At 41.6% G+C, this 20,124-nt stretch overlaps 1 pseudogene; it reads right to left on the bottom strand.

The window, feature by feature from the left end:
* Positions 1-690: 690 nt before the first annotated feature.
* LOC147718239 (myelin-oligodendrocyte glycoprotein-like) lies at positions 691-1,490 on the bottom strand (annotated as a pseudogene).
* Positions 1,491-20,124: the final 18,634 nt, after the last annotated feature.

Genomic DNA, 20,124 nt, shown 5'->3' on the forward strand with positions numbered 1-20,124 from the left:
AGAAGCTCAAACACCCTTCTACTCATACCACTGAAAGCTCGTACAAAAAAAAAACAATGGCCAGATCCTTTACCAGGAACGCGCTCAAAATATGGAACTCTATCCCTCCTTTGCAAAGTTCAAAAGCCAGTTCAAAACCATGTTCCTTGATCGATCCCTAGTAAACTGGTAGGAGCTGTTGGAGCATGGCAATTGACTTTATTTTTATTTTTTATTTATTTTATTTGCAGAGTTTTATATAGCGCTGGCTAGACCCGAAGGTATCAGAGCGCTTTACATGAGGATCAGCAAGTTACATTATACAAAAAGTTACATCTGTTGCAGGAATCAAGTATAGGCATAGGAGTAAACCATGAGAGAACACAATAAAATAGGTTGCAAGCATGTAGAATAGCGAAGACACGCTTCTTATAGGGAATGCAATGTAGGGGGTAAAGGAAAACAGGGTAGGTGAAAGCAGATAGAGTCAAGCAGACAAGAAGGGGGAAATTATTTAAGGGGGAACAAAGGAGACAAGGAGTTAAGGTCAAACCGTGAAGAAACTGTGAAAAACAATGTCCAATTGCTCGTTCACCTTCTGAACTCCCGCATAGTAATTTTTGGGGGTGCTGCAGCAAACCCACACCCTACTTCCAGCACCTATGGCCAGGCTGCCAACATTCTGAAGCCATATGCTGCACACCTTATAAATCAGGCGTGGACTGGGAGAGGCCAGGTAGATTGGAAGATGGATGAGTCTGCACCAATCTGTCCTTTGTCTGTTACTTTTGCTGCTTTAAACAATAAAGCACCTTTGTCCTTCTGGGGAATGTCTTTTTCCTTCTGTAGAGTGTCTATTTCCTTCTGAAGAGTGTCTTTTTCTTTTTGGAGATTGTCTCTTGCTTTAATTAAAAGCACCTTTTTTTCCTTCAGGAGAGTGTCTTTTTCTTTTTGGAGATTGTATCTTTCTTTAATTAAATAACCTTTTTCATTCTGGAGAATGTTTTTTCTTTTTGGAGATTTTCTTTTTCCTTCTGGAGAGTGTCTCTTTCCTTCTCCAGGTCACAGGCTGACGCTCCTGCTACCTGTAGCTCAAATTCCGCATAGGTATCCATATCCCGAGTTATGAAGACGCACATGTATCGTCTGGCATCGGACTGGGTGAGACTGGTCAATAACACAGCCACTCCCCTGTTTGCAATGTCTTTTCCTATCATTTTTGTCCTCCCTTTATACTGCTCATCTTGCTTATCATCATATTCCGTCCCATTGTTATAGAGATGCACGAGGTAAATTTGATGTTCTGTTGCCCAGAAGACTTCCATTTCCACTTCACTAACAGGGGGGTTGAGATGTCAGAAAAATATGGTCTCCCCACCAACAATGGCACACATCGTTTGGCTGGGCCCAACCCCCTCCACAGACTGCACAGCTGCACCTGAAACATATATTTGATGGTACAGACACAGTAGCAGCAATGGGGGGAATCGTGGCAGGCACAGGAGTTTCATCTTTCTCACACTCTAGCTGCAGCACCTGTCTTCTCCTGACAAAATTCTCTGCTAGAAAACTCTGCCTGACTCTAACCTCTAACCTGGTCTCTCTGCCATTGGGACTTATCAGTATCCTTATTTTGGAATTGTACGCATCTTAATATCTATGTTCAACATGCTCTGTAACTGTTGAAAAGAGCTCCGAAACCACTGGTCAAGTCAGCGGTATATAAAACTCCTAAAATAAAAAAAAATACAATTTACGTTATATGTTTTTTTAGATTTTCCCTGAAGAAGGGTGTATGATACTCCAGAAATGGATTGGGAATTGTCACTTGCAAGTTTGTAACAACACTACACGAAACCCATGATCTTCACGAAATTGTGCTTTTGAATAAAAATCCATCATATCGTCAGGATAGGAGCATTCACCGATACTACCGGTACCTCCCACTCCCCGTGATCAAAACCCTTTGACGCGTCCTCCAAAGATTCCCGATATCGGGCATCACATCCTTAGATTTCTCTCCCGCCCTGCTCGTCCCCCCTGAGCGCACCTGTGTCTACCGCCCCTTGGCAAAAAGAGGCTTATCTCAATTAGGCACCTATTTTATGTCCTGATGATGATCCCCATGATTACTTAGGGGGATCGAAACGCCGTCGAGCTTTATGTGCATCTTATGCAAAACGTATATCATGTGTCATGTATATGTGAAGGTGCCCGCTTGAATTTTCTGTTCATTTGTAAACTACAGAAATCTGCAGCTTTTGCCTAAAAAGCCCTGTTTTGTTCCTTGTTTCTTCACTGTACTAATCTGTATGTGCTTGGGTACAGGCTTGTGCCCCACTACGTTGAATTGTTGAAGGATTTCTCTTCTTGCATTTTCTCATTAGGTAAAGACTCAGACCTCTGTCCGGCTGGATATGTCAAATTCAATATAGAGTCCATTGTGTCTATATTCATAGTTTTTAAACATTCCATGTGCATGGGACAACTGTTGTTTTGAATAATTAAGTTCCCCGAGGTCCTGTGCTGACTCGTCTGGGTTCCCTTGTTGACTTTAATTTGAATAAAAAGAAGCATCAAACTACGTTGGATGATTTATTATAATTTTTGTTTTTACATTGGTTCAGAAAAGACTTATATATTGAATATGTGATTAACCTTAGCTCATAATTGATTCATAAAACAGAACACAAAATTATTTTCACTCCGGCAGGAGTGCATTAGGGTAGTGCAGATTCTGTCTAGGGCCGGTTGTTCTAGTTTGACGTTCTAAATAAAATGGCTGCCACAAACAAAATGGCTTCAGCTCATGCTAACGATAGCCACTGACAATTTTCTACAGACGACCCTTTTAGTATTAGCTGAATACATTTATACATTGTGAAGAGTAGGGTAAACATCTTGCACATCAATAAGCATTATTTGATTGACTTCTTGATCCTATACGTATTGAGTATTTACAGGCTTGATTTTATGTTTGGTGGATATACAGGCAGTTATACAAAGGGAGCAACGCATTGAATCACATTGCAAACATAAGCAACACAATAATAGAACAGTACAGATTGTACATAACACTTTTAAGAGCTTCCAGCCCCAAGTTACAAATAATGACCTTAGCCAGCTGGATAAAGTCCATGTTCCAGTGTCCGGATGGATCTCAGCAGCAATTTGATGTAACTTAGAAGTTTCCCTAAAACAGACAGAGTATGGTCAGGGATGTAGACGCAACAACTGCTCCTGATGATTCGATATGCTCCACCACAGTCAGCCAAGACAACATCAAGAACCATTTGATTTTGGAGTGCCACAATTCTTGCTATTTGTAGTTCTTTTGTATAGTTCCCAAGTGCCATAGTTGTCTGATTGGTTACAGCTTCTACCACAAGCATTAAACATTTGATTTTTCTGCTGTTTAAAGCGGCACCAACAAAGAACAGCAAACCCAAATTAAAGTCAATGTATTGCTCTAGTGTAGTGTCTGTTTGATCCACCTCATCATGATTTGTTGTTCTTTTGTATCTGTTCTTGGAAATGTCGTTAAACACTCAGTAATCCTTATGATATGATGCAGGAGGCAAAAATACAGGTGGCAATAAAAAGGACACGTAGCAAATTCCAGACCATCCAATAGGTAGATGTTAGTATCCCTTATTTCCGCAGATAAAATACGTGTTATGAGAGGACATGAAACTATTGTTATTGGCTCCAGCGAGGTTCAATCGCTTCTCCCCAAAGGAATTTTTCCAGCACTAGTCACACACAAATCTGCTCAGGGTCTAGTGACAGCTATAGGAGGAGGTCCATTATCCTTAGATGTTTGAGTACTTGGATATACATAATGCTTAGAAGCATTTCCTCGTCGGTACTCCTCCATCTCCCATATAGTCCCTTTAGCTTGCGGATTTCTTTCCTCATCAGGATAGCACACTTTATTAACATAGTAGTTTAATCTCCTTACACCATTACTATTCGCCACCTCAAAAGCCAATAAGAGTGCAAACCAGGCTTGACAAGAACCATTATGAGAGAATGGAAGAGGAATGAAAGGTGTTCCACCCTTCTTCTGATGAGCCGGCATCATTCCACACACCCAACAATTGGTCATATTTGTAGCCTTGTGAGTTTAGTGCAACATCTGAATGAAAGTATTGTTGAGGTAGGACATTCAATGCTGCTGCTCATGATAGGGAAGGGAGAAATAATGGTGTTCAATAGGGGCTGGAGAAACGGCATTCAGTGTTTGTCGAACAGAAGCCACTTCCTCTACAACCCAGGTTATTACTGCTGCAATAATCATGGAAAAGGTAATCCCATCAATGAACAAGGTTTTCTTGTCACAGATTCTCGCAATGGTCGATATCTTCTCCGTAGACATGGTAGTCTCAATGTTGAAGCAAAACAAAATAAATGGAGCTCTAAAGTCCTGGGCAGCCGTTGGTTTATTCACTGAGGGGCAAGAAGGGTGTCAATGTACAAAAAGATCCCCTCCTTGCCACTTCAGCTTTTTCACTAATCCAGGAATGTTGCTCAACCAGTCTTTTCTAACAATGCAGCTTTCCTCTGGGGATGCAGCTGATATCGGGATGTACCAGGGATGTACCAGGGATCGTGTGGTCAGGAAAAGTTCCTAAGGTCCTTTAGGTGATATAGCTTGGCCTTTCACAGTATCCAAGAGGTCTCGATGATCGACAAGGGTAACAGGCTCCACTAGAGTTGACAGGACTTTCTTGCAGTTTGTACTTTGAACCCCGTCTTTTTTGTTGATGACTCGTACTGTAGTTCTAGTCGCAAGTAGGACCATCTCTGGGCCAGACCACCTCGGTTCCAGGCCATTCGAACTCTGGAAGACTTTTACCATGACCTGATCACCAGGCCACAGGTCATGCCCATCACCCTGGGATCTGTCAGAAAGAGCATCTCGGACCTGTTGATGAATAGAAAGAAAGCTATCAGTCAACTTGGACAAATAGTCACTCATCACAACACAAGATACATCATGTATAGGAAATGGCTTAGGAGTCGCACAAATATTCAAAGGCCTTCCAAACACTATCTCAGAGGGTGTGAGGCCAGTGTATATGTAGTACTGATGTAATAGAAAGCTAAAGGAAGTGCATCAGGCCACTTCAAAGATGTGGACGCCTGAATCCTCGATAACTTCAATTTAAGTGTAGCATTGTCTCACTCCACTAGTCCCGCTGATTGTGGATGGAAAGCAGCATGAAAATTCTCCTTGATTCCTAATCCTTTCAGAACATACTCAACAACTTACCCAATAAAATGGGGTCCGTTGTCACTCCACGAAAAAGTTAGTGCCTGGGTGATTGGATGAGTACATGGGAACTGCTTGTATGAATGGATGAGTGCATGGGTAGTACCTGGGCAATTGAATGTGTGCATGGTTAGTACATGGGTAAATGGATGACTGCATGGGTAGTGCATGAGTGAATGAATCTGTCCAAAGGTAGTGCTTTAATGTTATGTTTCTGTAATTTTGAAGTTGAAATACTAACATATCTTTGTCCTTTTTGTTCAATAAAAGCTGCAGCTGAGCATCTTTAAATGTCTCAAAACACTTCTACCAGCATAGACATATTGCTTAGAGATTTCCATGGCAAACATAAAGCGCTCTAACAATAGCTTGCCGTCACTTTATTTTGCCCATTTTATAATTATAAATGTCAGTGTAGTTCAGCACATTTACACCATAAAACGGTAGGGTGTTAAAATATCGATTACAAAAATATAGCTGACATAAATATAGTTGTAAAAATATCGTTTACTAAAATATCGACACCCTATACTTAAACAGGTAAGTACATAAATATCTACTCAAAAATATCGTTGTAATTAATATAGATGTAAAAAATATTGACTTTTTAAATTAATTAAAATTACATTAAATAATAAATAAATATAAGTACTATTAACAAAATACATTACATTACTTTTATTTTTTAAATATTTAAAACAAATTAACTACACTTTTTCATTATAAACTTAATAAATGTGTACATATACATATATTTAAGACATTACTTTATATAACAACAATAATACATACATATAATTAAAATATACAATATATTATTAGTTAAAACATTTGATAGCGTAGGTGTAAAAATTACTATTCCCACTCCAGAGGGTGCAACAGTAGGAAAAGCGTTGGATAGCGTAGGGGTAAAAATTACTATTCCCACTCCAGAGGGTGCAACAGTAGGGAAAGCGTTGGATAGCGTAGGGGTAAAAATTACTATTCCCACTCCAGGGGGTGCAACAGTAGGGAAAGCGTTGGATAGCGTAGGAGTAAAAATTACTGTTCCCACTCCAGAGGGTGCAACAGTAGGGAAAGCGTTGGATAGCGTAGGGGTAAAAATTACTATTCCCACTCCAGAGGGTGCAACAGTAGGGAAAGCGTTGGATAGCGTAGGGGTAAAAATTACTATTCCCACTCCAGAGGGTGCAACAGTAGGGAAAGCGTTGGATAGCGTAGGGGTAAAAAATACTATTCCCACTCCAAGGGGTGCAACAGTAGGGAAAGCGTTGGATAGCGTAGGAGTAAAAATTACTATTCCCACTCCAGAGGGTGCAACAGTAGGGAAAGCGTTGGATAGCGTAGGGGTAAAAATTACTATTCCCACTCCAGAGGGTGCAACAGTAGGGAAAGCGTTGGATAGCGTAGGGGTAAAAATGACTATTGCCACTCCAGGGGGTGCAACAGTAGGGAAAGCATTGGATAGCGTAGGGGTAAAAATTACTAAATGTATTTAGTCATTTATGAAATAACAAATATTTATTTGTATTTATGTAATCATTAATTAAATAATTAATCAATTAAAATGTAATTAAATTACTACATTTTCACAAAAAAATTCCAGTACACACACCTAAAATTAATTAAAAAAATTAACATAATTAATTACATAATTATTAATCAATTAACTAATTGAAATTAATTAACTATTATTTATTACACTATTTATATTCATTTAAAACATTAATTAATCTAATATTTTATTATATTTAAATTACTTCCCACCCTACTCCCCTATAAACCCAGAACCCGCTACGTAACTATTAATACTAAATTCAACATAAAATGCATTATTAACTAATAAAATACTACAAAAATAACTACTTTGACTACAAATACTCATTAAAAACACTAAAGGACTTATAATTAATTAAAAAACGATATTTTTGTAAACTATGTTTTTGTAAACGATATTTATTACAACTATATTAATGTTATCGATATTACTTACCTGTCTGTCGATATTCTGGTCAGACTATATTTTTGTCATCGATATTTCTTCCTGTAGATATTTTTGCAGCGATATTTAGGTAAGTCGATATTTTTGCAACGATATTCCCGTTCTGTACCCCATAAAACTATACACCAAGGTAGAGTCTTGTACAGTCACTCACACTTTCACATATATACTGTTTACACAATTTGTACACCCAGTCACTCATCCAATCAACCACTTACTCACTCACTAACTCAGTGTCATAGGCAAAAAATACATTTATTTTATTTATTTATTATATTTCTTAAGCACACTGTCACCTGGCAGGCATCCTGGCGCTAACCCTTTCAGAGATAAGCAAATATAGGGCCAACTTCAAACAACCAACTAGATCTTTGGAAACAGCCAACATTTTTAACCCTTTTCTAAAAGGGAGAAAGTCACTAACTTGTCTAAGTTCCAGGGTCAAGGTGTTCCAAAGCTTTGCAGCTGCCACCTCAAAGGATCTGCCACCTGTTTCACCTACCGGAATCTAGGTACTTTCACTAGCTTAGCCCCCGACGAGCGCAGCGTTCTCATGGGGGTATACAAAGCAAATTTCCTTTGGAGTGATACGGGCCCCAACCCATTCAGGGCTTTAAACACTAGGTAGAGAGATTTGAAGTGAACTCTTTGTCTCAGTGGAAGCCAGTGCAATTCCGCTAAAGCCAGGGAAGAGGAAGATCCTCTCGGCCAGCCAAGAACTAGTTTGGCTGCCATAGACTGAATCCTCTGCAACCTATCAAATAGAAATTTAGGAGACTTCAGGTACAAGGCGTTACAAAAGTCTAATCTACAGAGAATGGTTCTCCGAGCTATCAGTGTATGAGGCAGAGGGGGCAGCAGAGGAAACATTTTCCTCAGTGATCTGATGATAGCTAGACAACAGCCCACTGTCTTCTTCATCTGTGCTTTCAGGGTAACTTTACTATCGAAAATCACACCCAGGTTACGAACCGTCTTTACAGGCTGAATGGTAGGCGGGTTGTCCATGGGCCAGAAATTACTGGGCAGCCTAGAGGAAACCCTTTCCGTAGTACAGTAAAGCACCTCCGTTTTGTCAGCATTGAATTGCAGCGAGTTATCCCTGCTTTTTTAGCAAGGGTGTCACTACCGCTTGCTTCCATTGGAATGGAACTACTCCACCATTGAGTGACTGATTGCAAATCTGGTGGAGTATAGGAAATAGCTCGGACTTAAACTCTTTCCAGATTTTGTAGAGCAGCAGGTCTAAGGAAGAGCCAGAGGGAATCCCCTCCACTAGTCCATGGAAGTCCACTGCTTCAAGGGGCAGAAATATCCGATAAATAATGGGCCGGACTACCCTCTAGGGTGGCCCCTTCTGCCTCTGGACCAAATCCCGATATGGCAACCCTCAAAGCATCGAACATACATACATCCACTAGTCTGTTAATCACTGTTAGACTTGACATCTTTGGCATAGTTTACCCTAACATTTTGACTCTACCTCCTGTATTTTTGATGCTGTGCTGGATTTCATTTCTGCTGATAAGTTCCTAGTAACGTGCACTGAGTGTGCCACTCACATGAGTATGCCTGAAAAGGTAACCCAGACCTGCCTCTGTAGTGTCTGTGTGTAGGTTTCCACTGCCATGTTGACCAGTCAAATGCACCTACTTGCCAGACCCTTACATGTAAGCCACCCCTATGATAGGCCCAAGGTACCTCCCTTGACAGGGTGCAGTGCATGTAAAGAGTAGAACATGTACTGGTGTGTGACATGTTCTGATAGTAAAACAATGTCAATTTCTGTTTTCACTATTAAGAGGCTGTCAGTCCCATAGGATAGAATGGGAGATACTTTGTAACATCTTACAAGTATAACTTCCCATTGGAACAAGATATAAAAACAAAATGTTATCGTTCTGAACTCTGAATGAAATAACACATCTTTTAGTAGAGATGATTTTGTCTGGTTTTGGAGTGAAAGGGGCTGGGGATGTCTATTCACTGTAGACAGCGACTGGGTGGGTTGAGGCGTGTCTAGCTAATCCTGGATGACTCAGAGTTGAGCTGAATGGGGCTTGGTTGCATTTAGAGTAGGGGTGGGGAGAATTTGTGTAATCAAGTTATGCAAATCTCTGCGAAAGCTCCAAAAGTCTCTGAAAACACCTGGAAATATTGAGAAGACGCAGAAGTGCTTGCCCTGCCTGTATGTCACCAACTTGCCCATGCATTCGCTAATGGGCGCAGCCATCTTGTTTTCACTTGTCCCGCCCGCTCGCCATGCTTTTTTCCTGTTCCGGGTCACGCATTGCATGCTACCGCCCATTCGCGATAGGTATTTCCTGTTCGGGTATGCGTATTAGGTGTTCGCGATCCTTTCTACATGCTCGGGGGGAAATATCACGCAAACTTGCTCATGCGGTTCCAATGGGTGCAGCCATCTTGTTTTTCACTCTAGTGCTATGGTTCTGGGACCTCCTTTTCAATCCTCCCTCTTTCTTTTCAATCCTTTGTTTCAGGAAACTTTTTTTTAAATCTTTTTTATTTTTTTATCCATCATTTTATTTTCCTGATTCTATATTTTTTGCTTTTGTCTACTTTTTGTGTATTTAACTACTTGTTCACTCTTTTTCTATTACCTGCTTTTTTCATTTCTTTTACTTACTTTTTTAATGTTTACTTTTTCTTTTCCAACCCGCCTACCCAGAAGCAAAGCAAAGGGACCCAGAGGCCATGCTCGTTGTAGCCAGAGAACTGACGCCTTACTTGCGGAAGGCGCCACCCACAAGGGGTGCAGGCACGGGCTTTATTTGGGAAGGCAGAGTTGGCCCCATTGGTTTTCTTTGTGGAGCGCCACCTCTCCTTAACCCTGGCAGCAGGCGGCAGGCCTAGCTCAGGGTACGGGCCCTGGGAGCATCAGCAGCGTTGAAGAAAGGTACGCCCGGCAGTGTTTCGCTACTCTGGTGTCCGGCGCACCTATAACCAGTTGACACACCAGTGGTCCGATATCCTGGACCGGGAGCAGGACCTGCTGGACTTGCTAAGCGTGAATGTCCCGGGGCTTGGTTAGTAGCTATTTAATTATTACTACTTCATGTCTTGTTTTCTGCTCTGTGTTATTGCGAATATATTTTTTCTCCAACCAGCTAGAATGCTTCTGCTTACATTGCAGGTAAATTATGTTTCAAAGTCTTCTGTGATTGTTATGACACAGGTGCTCTACGCTACTAATCTTACTTGTTTGCAACTTTGCACTCGCTTAGCGTGATTATGTAAGAGTTTCTTTGAAAGAACTTAAGTTAGGTAATGCTAGAGTGAGTCTAGTCCTACCTTTGTCCTGTCACTAAGAGATAGTAGTGGATTGATGCTTAAGTATAGTTACTTATTAGTATGAGTTGGTAAATTTTTAGTGGCCTGCGTGATTCACCCTCTGTTACGTCACATGCTGCTGAGTGTTGCTTACCCCAGACCTGAGCACAACCTTTTATAGTTTTTCAGTGAGAGGTAATAGGTTTAGCACTAGCAGCAGATCAGCAGCAACTAACCAACAATTTGGTGTATGCAAAAATGCAGGCATGTGTCCTCTATTTATTCAGTTTGGAGGACTTAAGGAAGTGGAAATGAAGACTTAATAAACACTTGAAACGCCTCGAATAGGTGAGCTAGGTCAGGTGGTACTTAGGCTTAATTAGTATTCTAGAATACGAATGGAACACTGGATTAGTGTTGATAAATAATAACTAGTCAGTCCACGAATCCCCCAGTACTACTAGTCGACCAAATTAGATAGGTCAATTGTATTGCAATTGTTGTTTACATAAATGTTTTTTGATGGTTTCTAAAAATATTGTATTTGTTTCACACCAATCATCAATGTTTGTCTCTTTCTTTCTTATATCTTTCATGATCAGCATCAAGGGGCAAGAAGACAGGGTCTGAGCATTTGAAAACCAGGGACATTAATAATTCCTATTTCCTAACTTTTACTGCACCAAATATTTTCCAAACTATTGTTTCTGTTTCCTAATGCTATTTTTTACCAATTCTCCTTCAATCTAGACTATTTGTTTCTAAATTCTTGTTATCTCTGCCTCAAACTGCCTCTGCTATAACTCTCTGTACTACTTCTATTAGTCTGTCTGTAGCTAAGCTAATGCTTTTTTCCTGTTCCGGGTCACGCATTGCATGCTACCGCCCATTCGCGATAGGTATTTCCTGTTCGGGTATGCGTATTAGGTGTTCGCGATGCTTTCTGCATGCTCGGGGGGAAATATCATGCAAACTTGCCCATGTGGTTCCAATGGGTGCAGCCATCTTGTTTTTCACTCTAGTGCTATGGTTCTGGGACCTGCTTTTCCTAACGTTTACTGCACCAAATATTTTCCAAACTATTGTTTCCGTTTCCTAATGCTATTTTTTACCAATTCTCCTTCAATCTAGACTATTTGTTTCTAAATTCTTGTTATCTCTGCCTACTTCTATTAGTCTGTCTGTAGCTAAACTTGCCCAGTTGGCCACTCTTTATTTAATTTTTTTTAAATATAACTCAGATTCACCAGTAGCTCTATCCATTGAGTTCAGTCCTTTGGGTTGTCCTCTTCTACTACTTCTAGTCTTAATCTTGAGGCTTTTTGACAATTCCCACCAACAAAATGCCCAACCAGATTTTACACCTTTCGATAGGATAGGACATACTACTACTGTTGTAGGGATTTTGCGCATACATAACTTTGCACAAGAAAATAGGACGTTGGTGATGGGAGATTGGACCTTCCTCACATCTCAACCAAAACCCACCACTATCCTCTGCCCAACTCGTTATAGATAGTAGTGGCTCATCATTACTATTAGATCTACTAACACCCCCAAGATACCCAATGAGTTGACAACCCAGAACATAACACCCCTGACCTCTCAGTCATGGAAGCAATGCACATGTACACCCTTCCTTTCGCTCACTCACTCGTGTAAGTCCACACCAAATACCACTGAGTCTATGTAAGTTCAAACGGTTTATTTTCGAATGACAACCTCTGTACTTTGTTCTATAATGCAGCACCAACAGAAACATGCCTAAGATTAAAACAATAAACATTGTTACACTTAGTTACACTCACAACTACAAGTCCATAGCACAAAGACAAAATGCAAAATCATGATAACTGAACAGTGACGGAAGCACCAGCCTCCCCTTAGTAGGAATATATTTTATATACAATTATAAATGAAGATCTCTGAGCAAACTCCGGGAACCCCTCGCCTTAGAATAACCTATTATAGTTTACATCATAAGCTCTGGTTCATAGAAGGAAATCTTCCGTCTGGTATTGCAAGCATTTCTCAGTCGTGCCAAAAGGTGTAGCATTTTTATGGATAGGCAATATGGACTAACACCAGTACTCTATAACAAAGTGGCTTGGTTTGTTCAACCTTGTATGTAGCACTTAGACAATAGCAGTATGAGCTCATGTGGGCTCAAAGGCGTCTCATACAACAAACTCTGAGGTAACATGCGCAAAAATAAAAGACTAGAATGACCCTAGAGACAATTTAACTACTTATGTCTAATGTAGTACCTGATTTTGTATTACTTCTTTTTTCAATCTTGCTAGTGAAAAATAGGGGGAGGCATATATGACATCTAAAAAATATGTAATGTTTTTCTAGGTGTTCCACCGACCACCAGTGCCGGGGCCAGCGGCGAAGGTGACGCTACTGCTGAGGGAGAAGATGCAGCAGTTGTAGAAGGAACTGCAGGGTTGAGCCAACCGCAGTGGTGGGAATGTATTTTCCTAATCCTTACTTATTGACATTACACTCACTGAAAGGGTGTACTGTATACTGTAATGTTGAGAAGTTGTTGTGAACGTCCCAGTTTTAGACACCCCTTACTTAGCATTAGTAAAAGCATTAGCTGTGGGAGTGTTGAGTAACCAATGGCCTCTTCTATCTGATTTCAACTCAGCTGTGAAATTTTTATGGAGAAAACTAAAAGTAAGATCAGATTACCTTGATGGATGGGTTGAATGAAAAGGGAAATATGGGTGGAAGGAAGAAGGACGGGCAAGATTTAAGATTCAAGACTGGCAGAGGAGGATACCTGGGATGCATGCATGCATAGGTGGCCAAGAGGATTCAGATGCATGGTTGGTTGAATGCCTGATACTCCCACAAATGTTAAAGGTCAAGGAAGTGGGACAATAGATACATACCACACATGTTAAGTACTGTGGTTGCTAGTGCTACCATGCCACTATGTATAGAATGAATTTGTATTCGAATGAAAATGTATTGAATTTTATAATAGACTTGTTTTTTCTTTTCGAATATGTAGCTAATCCTTCCAAGGGAAAACCGGACAGGAAGGAGTTAACAGCCATTTCCTTGCTGAAAATACCAATAGTTTAATGATTTTACTGGGCCTAATGATACAATTCTTGCTGTTGTCGATAGTGTTGGTGAGTGTTCTGAGCCAAACACACTGCCGTCAGGCTCTGAAGTAGAACTTGACGCCAAATGCCCATCTGCAGGACTTCTTGTGGGTTTATCTAGCAGGCTTTTGATTAGCAACCGTTCATTTTCCAACTTACTCGCTGACTCAGCTATCCAAGTTTTGTACCTGGCAACATCCATTTCTGAAAAAGGAATTAATGTCTTACTTTTCAGTGCCAATTTTGACAGTGGATCCATAATTGTGGCACAAATGTAATGTTCTTGTGACAAAATCTTATTTTGCAACCTTGTATTGTCAGCTAATCAACGGGATTAGCTCTCCACCAACTTATATGCTTCTTTTTTTCCTTCACACCTATGTGCACTTCAATAACCTCCTTCAGCTGATGCTCTAGCATTTACAACAATGGGATAGCTTGGCCCATATTACAGTCCTCCTTGCTGACTTCACGTGTGAATACCTCAAAAGGACAAAGCATCTCAGTCAGGTATTTAACTAGCACCATTGGTCCATCTGAAGGGTCATGCCTTTCACAGTAGCATCCCCTCTTCGCATGACATATTTATTGATTGGCCTGTACTGCTCAAACAGACGGTCAAGCATGTAATACGTTGTGTTCCAACGCGTTGCCACCTCCTGGAGGAGTGCTTTGACTGGCAATCTATACTCACATTGAATGATCCTCAGCTGCTTCCAAGCTTTAAAAGAATGGCTGAAATGAGTGCATATTCTTCGTCAGGTGGTCATTAAGTTGCTGACTATGGCTTCTTTTTTCAGAAAGTCTTGAACTATAATGTTAATGCAGTGCGCCAAACACGGGACCCTGAAATAGGAACCAAGCTATATGGACTTAAGTACATTACTGCCATTATCTGTGGAAACAAAAACAATCTTAAGCCCTCATGGGCGCAGCCATTCAAAAGCTTGCTGTGAAACTCTTCCAATATGTTTACTGCAGTAGGAGATTTCTCCATGGCAAACATGGCTACAGTTGCATGTTTCCTGGTAGCTTAAAAAATCTCATTTGTGTCAACAGCACCTACCTTAGATAGCTTATCTCTAACCCCTACAAAAGAGACCCAGTGTGCATTGATGCACATGTAATCTGTGGCTTGGCAACTGGTCCACATGTCTGTTGTCAGAAGGATATTGTGAACAGCACTCTGCTGCAAAGCTTGTCCACCAATTCCAGCACATCATGATGTAGTTCTGGAACAGCAATTCTGGTGAAATAGGACCAGCTGGGAACCTTCTATTTAGGGCAGATGGGTGACACAAATTCAAGGAAACACACCCCTTCCACAAATGAAAAAAAGGGAGAAGTTCCAGCACTAACATTTTAGCCAGTTTCACATTGTACAACCGTGCCATTGGGTGGTTGCGTTGGTACTTCCCCTCCAACCTAAGCATGCTCTCAATGGTAGGCTGGATTATTTTCTTTTGTGGTGCAGTTGTTTTCTTGAACTCAGTTAGGCTCACCTACGCACTTTGTTTCATTGTAGTACTCGGTCGCCTTGGTGTCTCAGGCTGACTCTGATTATGGTTCTTACAGCGGTGCACTGAGATGTTGCTGAGGATGAGGACGGTACCACTACACTGCTAGGGACAAGGCTAGAAATGTCTCCCTCTTGTTCACCTTCCACCGCGATAATATCTTCCCCTGATTCTTCATGCCCAACAACGGGGTGAGTTTTACTTTGTTCTAAGCGAAGTAGGTGAGCCTCCTACACAATATTGTGGTATATTTTGAGATGACTTGTTTGGCCTCCGGTACCACAGTTTGGACCAAGCTTACCCAGCCTAACAGCATGTCGACAAATTGAGCATAGGGCAAAGTTCTCCTCCTTAATGCTAACTGAAAAGAAGTCGCAAACTGGGGAGGAAAGCTTTTTGGTGTTGCTGGATGTGCCACTTTCAATACCAAATGAACTGCAGTGCGTGCTTGGAATGTGACTCTGTGCAACTACACTGTGACTTCTACCACTACCTACTGAGGTGGTGGTTGAGCTGGATGCAGGTCCCTGCCGGGCCTTTGCAAATGCAAATATGGAAGCTGGAGGTCATGGTGGTGTTACCTGTGTTGGTGGTATATCCATGTTATATCCCTTGCAGCCCTTTTGGATAGGGTAATGATGTTGGTCTCCAGCTCCTTTAGGCCGAGAGTGATGTTTGTGATGACTGGCGTGTCATCATAATCATACCCCTCTTGTACATCTACTTCCATAACTCTAAGGCTTTCTGGAACCTTTCCTTTTCACTAGCCTTGTCTTGTGGCATGCATCACTCTCAGACTGAGCTGGTGGCTTCCAAGTGACATCTCGATCATCAGAAGCTGGGATTGAAGAAGAGGATGATGGACTAACACTCCTTTTCCTTGCTGGGTTGTTCTTATGGCTGCTGCTGTTCTTGCGGCTGCTGCTGATCTTGCGGCTGCGCCTGTTGCTGTATACTTATCTGCTGAGTTTCCAACTGTGGTGATTGTGTACTACTTTAAGATCATAACATTTCAACATCACTGGTCATTAGAAGATTGGTAATCTGCGACACTCATGGGCTTAGGCCTAGGTTGGTGGGGTTGGCCCGTTGGTGCAGAGGTGCTGCTCCCAGCTTGGCCCCCGGAAAACACTTCTGCAGGTGTAACTTGTTTGGTCCCAAAAAGCACCTTGGCCGGCACAACAGTTGTGGTAAGTGTTACTTCTTTTTTTCAACTTTCATCTTCTTCAGATGTTAGGCAGGACACAGGGGCACAAGTTACAAAGATGTCTGTGTTCACACGTGGATGTGATGAGCAGCAGGACTTCTATCTGGCAGTACAACAGGTGATGATGATACCACCTCCTCTGTCTTTTTGTGTACCTAAAAGCAAAGAAGGCAGGAGAAGAACAACAGTAAATGTTGCATTTGCTCTTGTGGTTCAATTACTAACAAACAAATAGTGTAGCCATTTGTGAGACTTTGTCAACAAGGGCTATGGTACACTACACACTACACTCTCAGGAAGGATTTATTTATTTATTTATTTTCGGTTTTTATAGAGCGCAACACTCATCCCGGGGGATATCAAGGCGCTTATACCAAAACTGAAACTCCTACGGGCTGACATTGATGCGAGAATTAGAATTTAGGAAAAAGGTGAGTCTTTAGTTTTTTTCGAAACAGGAGGTAGTTAGTGGTAAACCTTAGGTCAGGGGGAAGCTCATTCCATTTTCTTGCTGCCAGGTGGGAGAATGAGCGACCACCAGCCCTTACTCTATATATGCTTTTAGTTCTAGCAAGGGCAGACTGGAGTGAACGTAAGTTCCTTGTAGGGACATAGAATTTGATCTTCCCCTGGAGGATGGTAGGACCTGTCTTATGGAGGGTCCTATGGGCGTGGCCAAGCAGCTTGAAGACCGCTCTCTGGCGCATCGGCAGCCAGTGCAGTTTCTTCAGGCATTCGAGGCAAATTCAAGCTTGCCTTTATTGCAGATGAGTTTAGCCGCCGAATTCTGCACTACTTGTAGACGTGTGAACAGATGCTCTTTCATACCCACAAATAACGCATTACCGTAGTCCAGGCGACTAACCAGCAAGGCCTGTGTGACAGAACGTCTGCAATCCCAGGGGATCCAGGGGAATAATCTGGCGAGAAGTTTCAGAATGGCGAAGCCTTTACCGCAAAGGACTCGCACATGATCCTTCATGGACAGTGCGTCATCCATAATGACACCCAAGTTCCTTGTGTGTTGTTTCGGGATGGGGACCATACCTAACGAGGGTGGCCACCACGTGGCATCCCACACACGTTTGGCGCCGCCAAACAGAAGGATCTCAGATTTTCCGGCGTTCAGCTTCAGGCAGTGTGAGTACATCCACTGGGCCATTTCCGAGAGACAATTGTGCAATTTGGATTTAATAATATCCGGTTTTTCGTCCAAGGCCACTATCAATTGCGTGTTATCCACGTAGGGGCAGATGCCAATGCCCCACTTCCTTCCAATATCAGCAAGAGATGACATATAGACATTGAAAAGGGTGGGGCATAATGAAGCTCCCTGGGGGACTCCGCAACTGATGGGGCTGGATTTAGAATGGAATTGTCCCATGTGTACTGCCTGGGTCCGGTTGCTCAAAAAAGAGTGCAGCCAGCTTAGTGCAGTGGATTGGACTCCCTTGCTATAAAGGATGTCCAACAGACAGTTATGGGAGACCGTATCGAACGCAGCTGACAGGTCAAGCAGTATCAGTGCCACCGCCCCACCTTGGTCAGTGGAAGACCTGATACTGTCCGACACTGCCAGCAGCATAGCCTCCGTACTGTTATTAACTCTGAAGCCCATCTGAGAAGGATCTAAGAGAAGATTTGTTTCCAGATATCTGGTCAGCTGTCCATTGACCTGCTTCTCCAAAACCTTGGAAAGGTAGGGGAGCTGGGAGATGGGGCGATAATTTTCAGGGTTAAAAATGTCTGATCCAGCTTTTTTTAGAAGGGGGATCACAGATGCGTGCTTCCAAGTATCCGGAAAGGTTGCGGTTCTTAGAGATTTGTTCAAAGGTTGTGTAATCAGGGGACAGAGTGTGGAGGCAATTTTTGAGAACACAAAGTGGGGACAGGGATCCGATGGGGAGCCAGATTTTACTGTGCTCATTACTCTTAGAACTTCATCCGTTGTGAATGGTTCAAAGCCTTCTAAAGTCGGTGTAGGTTCTGAATCTAGCAAGTCTGTCGCAATTTTGGTTGCGGTCTCTGCATCAGGGGTTTTCCTGAATTATTGGGGGGGTAGAGGGAGTGAAGGTAGAATACATTTTCCCTATTTTTTTGGTGAAGAAGGTGTTTATTCGTTCACATGCCTCAACCGAGGGAGCAAGTGTTTGGGAGATGCTTGATGGTGTACTGAGCTCCTTCACTATTTTAAAGAGCTCTTTAGCTGAATTACAGTTGTCGTGGATGCGTTGGAAGAAATAGTTCTTTTTTGAATTTTTTAAGGTGAGATTATACAATTTCGGTTTGAGCACATAGCTTAGCTTGGATGCACTGTCTTTGGACTGCCTCCATAGGTGTTCAATTTTTTGACACTCCTTCTTAAGGTCTTTTAATTGAGGGGTGTACCATTTTCCATATGGGATCGTTTCCTGGATATCCGCAAGGGGGGTAGTTTATTTAGAATTTGAAATATTCCAGAGTTTAATGTAGTTACATCTGAACATACAGAGGAGTCATCCAGGAACTCGATGTTGGCCTCTTGGAAATGGGTATCAAAGTTTGACTCATTGACTGGCCTCCAGGCTCGGTTGGAGATCTGGTGAGCTGCCCTAGGTTTCTGTGATTTAGTTGGTAAATTTAGTGTGAAGGTTATAAGAGAGTGATCTGACCAGTTTAATGGCAGGACCTCACAAATTGTAGTAGCTTCAATATTGGTGAAAAATAGGTCCAAAGTGTGGCCTGCTATGTGAGTAGGGCCTGTCACCCATTGTTTGAGATTGAGGATCTCCATGTCGGACTCCAATTGGGAAACCACTGGGGCATTCTTTTTCTAATAATGGATGTTAAAGTCACCAACTATTAGATAATTTTATGTTTTAAGCAGGCTGGCAAAAGTTGGGTGAACAGTTTAGCACCAAAGTTACTTGTTGTCCAGGAGGATTATATATTACCTCTCCAACTAGGATAATAAAACCATCATACAGTACTTGAAACTGTAAAGTTTGATGTTCATTATAGACAAGGAATACAAAAACCATGGCACCTTTATACTAAAATATCTGCAGTGTAAGCATGGAAGCTCAAAAGGAGGCGGTACAAGTGTTCACAAGAATATTTACATGTACATATATGGTCAAGATAATATTGCTTAGTCAATGAGGTAGGAGGAGCTACAAGTCTACTAACTTTAGCTAAAATAGTCTTACAGTTACAATTATAACAGGTGTATACTAGTGACTAAATATTATTTCGAGCATGCCCAATGTTTTAACTCGGTGCTGACTCTAGCGCAATACAAGGGCAGACAACAGTGAAGACGGAAAAGCATGTGGCGAGCACATGGCTAACTAAAATGGCTGCCGTGAAAAAAATGGCTTCAGCTCATGCTAACGACAGCCACTACCAATTTTCTACAGACGACCCTTTAAGCATTAGCTGAAGAAATGTATACATTGTCAGGAGTAGGGTAAACATCTTGTACATCAATAAGCATTAATTGATTGACTTCTTGATCCAATACGTATTTAGTATTTACAGGCTTGATTTTACGTTTGGTAGATATACAGGCAGCAATACAAAGGGAGCCAAGCATCGGACCACATTGCAAACATAAGGAAAATATTAATAGAACTGTACAGATTATACGTAACATTGTTCAGATCTTCCATCCCCAAGTTACAAACAATGACCATAGCCAGCTGAATAAAATCCATGTTCCAGTGTCTAGATGGATCTCTGCAGCAATTTTA

This window comes from Lissotriton vulgaris, chromosome 4_1 (genome assembly GCF_964263255.1).
Source record: "Lissotriton vulgaris chromosome 4_1, aLisVul1.2, whole genome shotgun sequence".
NCBI lineage: Eukaryota > Metazoa > Chordata > Amphibia > Caudata > Salamandridae > Lissotriton > Lissotriton vulgaris.